This window comes from Entelurus aequoreus, linkage group LG06 (assembly GCF_033978785.1).
Source record: "Entelurus aequoreus isolate RoL-2023_Sb linkage group LG06, RoL_Eaeq_v1.1, whole genome shotgun sequence".
NCBI classification, from domain to species: domain Eukaryota; kingdom Metazoa; phylum Chordata; class Actinopteri; order Syngnathiformes; family Syngnathidae; genus Entelurus; species Entelurus aequoreus.
This window is the reverse complement of record NC_084736.1, coordinates 51,713,289-51,721,130: the sequence shown is the minus strand read 5'-3', so window position 1 is coordinate 51,721,130 and position 7,842 is coordinate 51,713,289. Positions and strand designations below refer to the sequence as shown.

The following is a 7,842-nucleotide window of genomic DNA, read 5'->3' as shown; positions in this document are numbered from 1 at the left end:
CGTAACTAGGTTGGTAGAAGGTGGGGATCGAACCAGGAACCCTCAGGTTGCTGGCACGGCCACTCCCCCAACCACGCCACGCCACCCCCTTAATTGTTTATTTTACTCCTGTTTGTTTTACCTTGAGTCGAGGGGGCGGAGTCGCAACCCCGCTTTACCGTGTACCTCATGCTTGGTGTACTTGCTCGCCCCCGATATAAACAATTTGCTTGCCTAACAGAATTGCTATTGCGACATCAAGTGGACACATTCAAAACAGCAGTTTCTTTGATTTAAACATACAGCTCTATTACAATTACACTTAGCAAACTCATCTCACGGGCCGGACTAAACCTGTTTGCGGGCCTGATCCGCATGTTTGACATCCCTGCTTTAAATGCTGAAGTTCATTGTGACCCCTGCAGTTTTTTGCAACTTTCGAGGTTTTTGTTTGTCTTCCTGAAAATGTACAAAAGGTGGAACTTCAAAATGCTTTTAACTTCTCTCATCTCTTCAAAACCTCCTGAATCAAATGCAAAGAATGTCGTGAGTAAGTTTGGGACGAGTGAAGGTGAAAAAGGGGTGGGGGGTGTTCGTTTGTCACTCAGCATTTCTGTAGGGGCACTGAACCCTGCAATACAGTATGCTCCATGCAGCGCTGACAAAGGTATGGGCCGGGTGGGTGTATGCGGAATAGTCGGGGCTGTCACTGATCCCCCCGAAGGCTAAATTTACCGAGCGTTTGATTGACAGGGGCAGGTGGATTCAGCTGGGACAGTGGTAGGGGGGCAGCATACATCGGGGGCGAGGGGGGGAGGTGTTCGGAAAGAACTACACCTGATTTCAGTTCAGATGCAGATAGACGTCGGGGGCAAACGCACAACCCAAATCGGGGGTTTCTATTCAAAGCCAGCTGGTCTGGCTTTATCACATGCAGGGCAGTTTTGTACTTTTGTTCGTCATTTTACCCCTCACTTTTTTGTTTTGTTTTTGAAGTTTCGGGGCCTCAGCTGGTTCTGCAGGGTGTGACTTCCTGGGGAAGCAGAGAAACGGCACAGGTGAGTTTTCCCCTTTTTTTGGATTCCTCTCTTATCGCCGTTGAATTGTGGCTGCTCAGTAGGCCATGACTTCCTAAACGGATTAAGCAATCAATTCAAAGTTCCATTCCAGCCTCTCCTCTTTAATCATGATATTTATTGTTCATTTCTGGATTGAATGACCCCTGTCCTTGTCCGTTACACCAGTGAGAGCAAACAAGGCCAACAGAAACTGTTGTTTACGTAGCACAGGTTTGTCCAAAGTACGGCAAGATGTCATAAGTTTAATAAGGAATCTTATATTCATTTTAAAAGTTTAACATTTCAAATGCTGCTATTTTGACACAATCTAGTGGACAACATGAGTTTTTTTCCTGGTCAAAGACTTGTTATGTTTGGAATGTGCAGCATCTATTTATATGACCGAATGCAAACAACCTTCCCTAGTCATGGAGCAAAAACAATCTAAAAAAAAATCCAACCAACACAAGATACAAACATATATGGATATTATAAAAAAACGTCCAATCACCATAAAAAATCAAATACAATTGATGGGAAAATGCTTAACACTCTCCATACTTACCCATGTTTGGTGCATTTTAGCTGCTTGATCATTCTGATTGATTACAAAACTTTAAGGAGGTTGTCACAGAAGTAAACAAGGTAGAAGTCAAAATTTCGTATACTCTTAATATCCAATTATATTAATGTAATGTGTGTGTGTATGCATACATATATGTATGCAGTCGGCTTTCGGACCTCAACCACATTTTTTTAGCCCAATGCGGCCCCCAAGTCAAAATGTTTGGACACCCCTGACTTAGCGTTTTTCCTCGCAACGACGCCAGAGACACTCCATTGACGAAGGCGTGGTCTCATGCCAGCTGTTGCCAATCATTTCTGCCGAGCACTTAGGGAACAGATCACCGAGGCACCTGGAAAAGTGTGCCTTAAAGTTTTACCATCCACGTTTTTATACCTCCAAAGTAAGACAAATGGTCGGAGGCGTTAAAGTGTAACGTAATATAGTGTTATTTCTCTGTTTCTAATTCTTCACAGTCAGTTTAGGTTAGTGCTACATTTAGGGGTAATTGCTTAGAACATCTCCGTGCACAGTTTGGAACCGTCGGTGAGAGAAAAGCGCTTCAACATGCTGTTTGTTTTAAAAATGACTCATTTCCTCAAGGTAGCTCCCCATGTAGCAAACACACGCTTCAGTAACAATACGCATCACAGGGTTTGGTGTTTAAGGGACAAAGTTTGGAGACAAAGTGAAACCTTTGACGCGGAAGCTGCGCAGAATCTTTTGTTCTTGGTGAAGGGATCCTGCAGGAGCAATAAGCAGTTTTATTCAAGATAAAGAGTTCAGTTCAGTTTCAGTTTATTTCGAACATCCTTATGGTACAGTGTAATTCATCACATATTTCCAGTTGTTTCATTACAGCACGTCCGAAAAGGAGTAGGAAGAAGCTGAATTTATTTAATCCTAACCCTTTTCATACATAGCAATTGTATCCTATTTCCTTGTTCTCTGTAACAGAACAGTGAACAAATAAATAATAAACAAATAATATAACATAGTAAGTAAACAAATATTAAATACATAAATAATCTTTGTCTCAATAAAAAAATTTAAAAAAGTTCAACATATTTATCATAATTCTTGTTCTGTATACTTAGTGAACACTTGTAGTTTGAACAGTCCCTTAAACTGAATCATATTGGTGCTTTCTTTGATTTATTTGGTTAATCCATTCCATAATTTAATTCCACATACTGATATGCTAAAGGTTTTAAGTGTTGTACGAGCATACACATTTTTTAAATTAGATTTTCCTTTTAAGGTTATATTTCTCATTTGTTGTTAAACACTGTTGTTAAACACAACCACAAACCAGTTGAAATACTGCAACCTGTTCGATGATGATGATCTGCAGTGCAATACAGAACCTTCAAATTGTTCATCGAAGTTAATTTTGTCATGACCTCCGTGACAGTTTTTGGACTTGTGTGTTTTTTTTTTCCCCCTGTTTGCCTCTGAACACTGGCTCCCACATCTGTTCCTGATTAGCAACCTGAACACACCTGTTCCTGGTTGACAATCAGGCTCCTATATACATTGTTCTGCCAAGTTTTTATAGTCACTTCTGAGAGAGTGAGAGTGAGAGTGTGTTTGTTTCCTTTAGAACAGGGGTCTCCAAACTTTTTGACTTGGGGGCCACATTGGGCGGAAGAGATTTGGCCGGTGCACGAAAGCCGACTGCATGTAAAGTAACTGTGTGTGTGTGTGTGTGTGTGTGTGTGTGTGTACATATTATATTATTTTAATGGATATATAATTAATATAACTGGATATTAAGAGTGTGTGAAAGTTTGACGTTTGACTCCTACCTTGTTAACTTCCGTGACGACTTTCTTAAAGTTTTGTAATCAATCAGAAACATCGAGCACCTTAAATGCGGCAAACATGGATAAATGTGGAGTGTTTCCCACCATGCACTTAAATGGGCGTAAATGTATTTTTTTTAATGGTGTTTAAACGTTTTTTATAATATCCACAAAGTTCAGTAAACAGGTTGTGTTATTTGTGACTGTGTGTTGACAATTTAAACCATGACTAGGGAAGGTTGTTTGATTTGTGTTATAAATGAATGCTGTGCAATCATTCCTAATTACATTCAAAGTCATTGATCTGGTTTACTCACATTGTCCCTGAGATGGCAGCAAATCTTTAGCATTCAGAGTCCGCCTTTTTTTTATGGATTGCAGAGCGCTTTTGGGCCAAATTGAAGAAGCTGACGAGCCACACTAGCTGCACTTGCCTTCTTTTGTTATCAAATATACTTTTACCCGCATTGCACCTGCCGTTCTCTGCATCCTAGGAGTCACGCTTTCAAGCAACACTTCCCATCGTGACACATGTAGCCATATTTATGAATTCAAATGCTTAATCTAGGCCACAAATAAGTAAATGTGTTGAAATACGCATATTCCTGACTAATGATAGGTCATATTTAAATGCGAAATAGTGCAAAACCATTTTTTATTTTAAAAAAAATTGAAAGAACGTGACAGAAGGAAGCCGCAAAGCTCGAAGTGACGAGGGATGACTATATACTTCTTATATTGTGTTTTGAATATTCATATTCGAAACATGTCCGTACCCATGCAGGTGTCCTGAGCCAAAAGCTCCATACCAATCAGCACAAATATCAAGTGCGGGACAGGAAGTCTACATTCGACGTTACAATCCGCCTCCACAAGCCCAAATAGCATGACTAAAAGCGGACTACATTTTAGACTATATATTTTTTTATCACTTAAGAATGAATTTTTTGGAGAATTGCTTGTTAGCAGATTGCAATTGCATTTCCATGCTTCATAAAAATTAAAATTAAAAAAAATTAAAAAATTAAAAAAAAATATATATATATATATATAATAGGTAAGCAGCAAGCATTTTGTACCCTCACTGTACTGAAACTTGACCTTGGCATTAATATCAATGTATGTAGCTAATGTTACTGAAGATGCCGTTATCCCCCTGCTTGTTAACTTTTCTCTCAACCTAATGGGCGGCAGAGTTCGGAAATACTGTATCTTGTTTTGTCTTCCTGTAGTGAGTTCCCGAACACACTTTTGTCTGTGTTGTTGCTACTTGTAACACCGAGCGGTCTAGGGTTATCTGCACAGGTCAGAAATACATATTTACAGTGATTGTTGAGTTTTCTGAAATGGTAACTTGCCGAACTCTTAAACGCAAGCATGTGTATCCTGCTTGTTTCGGCGAAAGCAGAATGTGATTTTAATTTGTGCGTGCTTTTTCAGGTTCTCACTCGGCTTTATGTCAATAAATGAGAAGGTTGCCATAGAGTGCAGCAGTAATTTGCTGTTTATTGACAAGTATTTTGTTAAGGCCTCCGACAGAAAGCAGGCCCAAAGTTACTATGTACCCGCGGAAAACACATTTCATTTTAAACACATTATCACTGAACCAAGAGCTATTTCACATATGGAAGCAGTTTGATTTCCCACATGGAAAGCGGCGAAAGTGTCTTTTTTTTTTCTTCCGCTGTAATAGCTTATTGTATCGTCACTTTACCCCCTGATTGCCTTTTCATGCTCTTCTATCTCTTTTATTATTCAATGTTTGAACATTTCCAGAAGCAGTCCGACCTCCTGCACATAAACTCCCCTAACATCTACCCCCTTGAGCGCTGTCGAGTCCAAAAGAGAAGAAAAAAAAAGAATCAGTATGACGCTCCGGCGCCGCTATGCAACGGCAATGCGCCGGGGCGGCCTAAATCTACAAAACACAAGCGCTGGCGCGAGGCAGCTCTTTTGATCTGCAGCTAATCTCAGTTGCCTGCCTCCCCTCTGATCATGTCTGAATAAGAATGAGTTGGGGGTGATCCTGAAGGCACAAAGAGCTTTAGACGCAGCCGCTCATCTGCGGAGATCCACCACGCAACACAGGCTCGCGTCGACATTTGCGAGGCTCCGCTCGAACACATCGGAGTCTCATTTAGATGCATCGTATTGTTTTTTCACAGCCAGATGCCATCAGATGCTTGTAGGGAGTGTGGAAGAAGTAACGTCGCCATGCTGAATGATCTTTAACTGTCAAGGTCAACCGCTGCTTAATGGTTGCTATGGCCGGTGGAAAAAGAGGGGACTGTCGGAGGGTGTGTTCTTGGCAATGTTTTGATCAACAAATGATAAACCATTCCAGCTGAGAGGGGCTTCGTCCATAAAACTGTGGAATTCTGACTAAAAGTCTCCAGAAGCCAGATATTTGCATTGCAGTCACACAATGTTGTGCGTACACTCAGTAAACTGCCTCTATGCGCAGCGTGGGGACCTATAATGCAAACCAACTTTGCATACCGAATGGTAGCTGTTTTTGTGAATTTGGGATCTGCGTAAGTCACGAAAATCTGAAATCAGACCATGGAGGCATAGCGGTAATATTAATAAAACAATCTTACCTTCTTTCATGCAACTTGTGACGTCAGCGGATATCTCCATATATGGTAAAAATTTACCCGAAGAGCTATGTCCGAGTCCGCCATTGTAGTCGGACGCTGTAGTCAATGAACTTCTTTTTCGCGATCCTCTTGTTGTGGGGCAGACTGTCTCGTACATGCACATGCATCCTCCGCTGTTGCCATTTCTAATACAAAGTAGCGTATAGTTCTAACTTTTAACTGTCAGTAGACTCGCAATGGAAGCGCTAAAATCTACAACGTGAATGACGGGAAGAAAACAGAGTCGAAGTGGAGCCATGTACCGCCCACAAAACGGCGCATCCTGAAGAGAGGATCAGAACGTGGCTTGAAAACGGTCTGTAAAACACAATCTATGCAGAATTTTGACCAAAGAACCACCGTTACATGTTATGTAGACCACAAGGAAGTGTTTTAAATGTAGAAAAAAAAAATAATATGACCTCTTTAAAAAAAAATTAAGAAGTTGTTAGATATCAAGGTGCAAATGTTCATTTAGAGCGAGCCTGTTTTTAAGCTGTGTACACAATTGATGCAACGTTTTAGACAAGTCATGATGTTTGTTGGGATCCCGGAATGCAGCCAGAAGGCAATTGGAAGAAAAACATTTAAAACATTTAGGTAAAACACATGCAACACAAACAACAAAGGTGTACAGCTGGGAAGTACACAAAAAATAAACAGAAGTTCATCCATCCATTCATTTTCTACCCTCTCAAGGTCGCAGAAGTATGAAGCGCAAAGAAAGCAAAGCAAATGATACAATCTGTCCAGAGGACAGGGATGGCATCAGAAGCATCCTGATTGGCAACCAGGGACAGGTGTGTCCTGATTGCCAACCAATGACAGGTGAGGGAGCCAGCACTCAGACCAGAGAAGTAATTCTGAATAGGAGTAGTTCCTAATAATATTATTGAGAACTCATGATGTGTATTAAAGAATGACAACAAAACAAACACAAACTAGTAAAAGTACCTTTTACCCACAAGACCGTGACACTTTCCACACAAAAAGAGGCCGTATGTAAGAGACAAATTTTTGTACTGACTACATATTTGACATATGCAACAAAGAGCTTCCTTATTTTTTGATGAATTGTCCAACATAGAACGATCTGAACATATGCATAATGCATCATATCTAGTGAACTTGTAAAATAATTTTGTTGATAACGTGACATTTTTTATAATTTAATAATGATCAAATGCATACAAGTATTGTCACAAGTAGAAAATACAATGATCAAATATTCAAGTGCAAGATGCACAATATAATAATCTTATGATTTGACGTGTTGGCATTGTTTAACATGAGTATCCAACATTGTAACATTAATAAGTCAAAAAAAAGGAACATCATCCTTGGTCCCCTTTAAACGCTGCAGAAAGTTGGAAAAAATAGTCTTAAGTGGATCAATATTAAGCATTTAACGCCTGATTGAGTGATTCATTGTTTAAAGTGCCTCAATGCATGTGCTTATTTATTACAGTATATCAGGATTTAATACTGAATTGTATTTTCAGTTATGGTGTTATACAGTCAGTGGGTGTCATTGCTCAAGGTCCATCTCTTAAAAACCTCAACGTAAGTCAGTGTTTCTCAAATAGTCGGTCGGGACCAATGTTCCCTCTAATTTTTCATATGTCCGAACAAACGCAAAAACGTCCTTAGCCTTCAGTGGAGCACATCAGACATGTACACTGTAGCCATACCAGCAGCCCACCAGTCCCAAACCTGACTTAATAACGAGTTAAATGTTTTATTATAATAATCAAATGACAGCAGTCATTTTGTTGAAATGTACATATTTTTTTAAA

The 7,842-nt window shown here is 40.0% G+C and overlaps 1 protein-coding gene across 1 annotated transcript in view; it reads left to right on the top strand.

Moving 5' to 3' along the window:
* Positions 1–910: 910 nt before the first annotated feature.
* mef2cb (myocyte enhancer factor 2cb) overlaps positions 911–7,842 on the top strand; it is a 187,059-nt gene continuing 180,127 nt past the window's right edge. The window contains exon 1 of the mRNA XM_062050949.1: positions 911–1,037. The gene's annotated coding sequence lies outside the window, so the exon portion shown is untranslated. The remainder of the gene's footprint in view (positions 1,038–7,842) is intronic.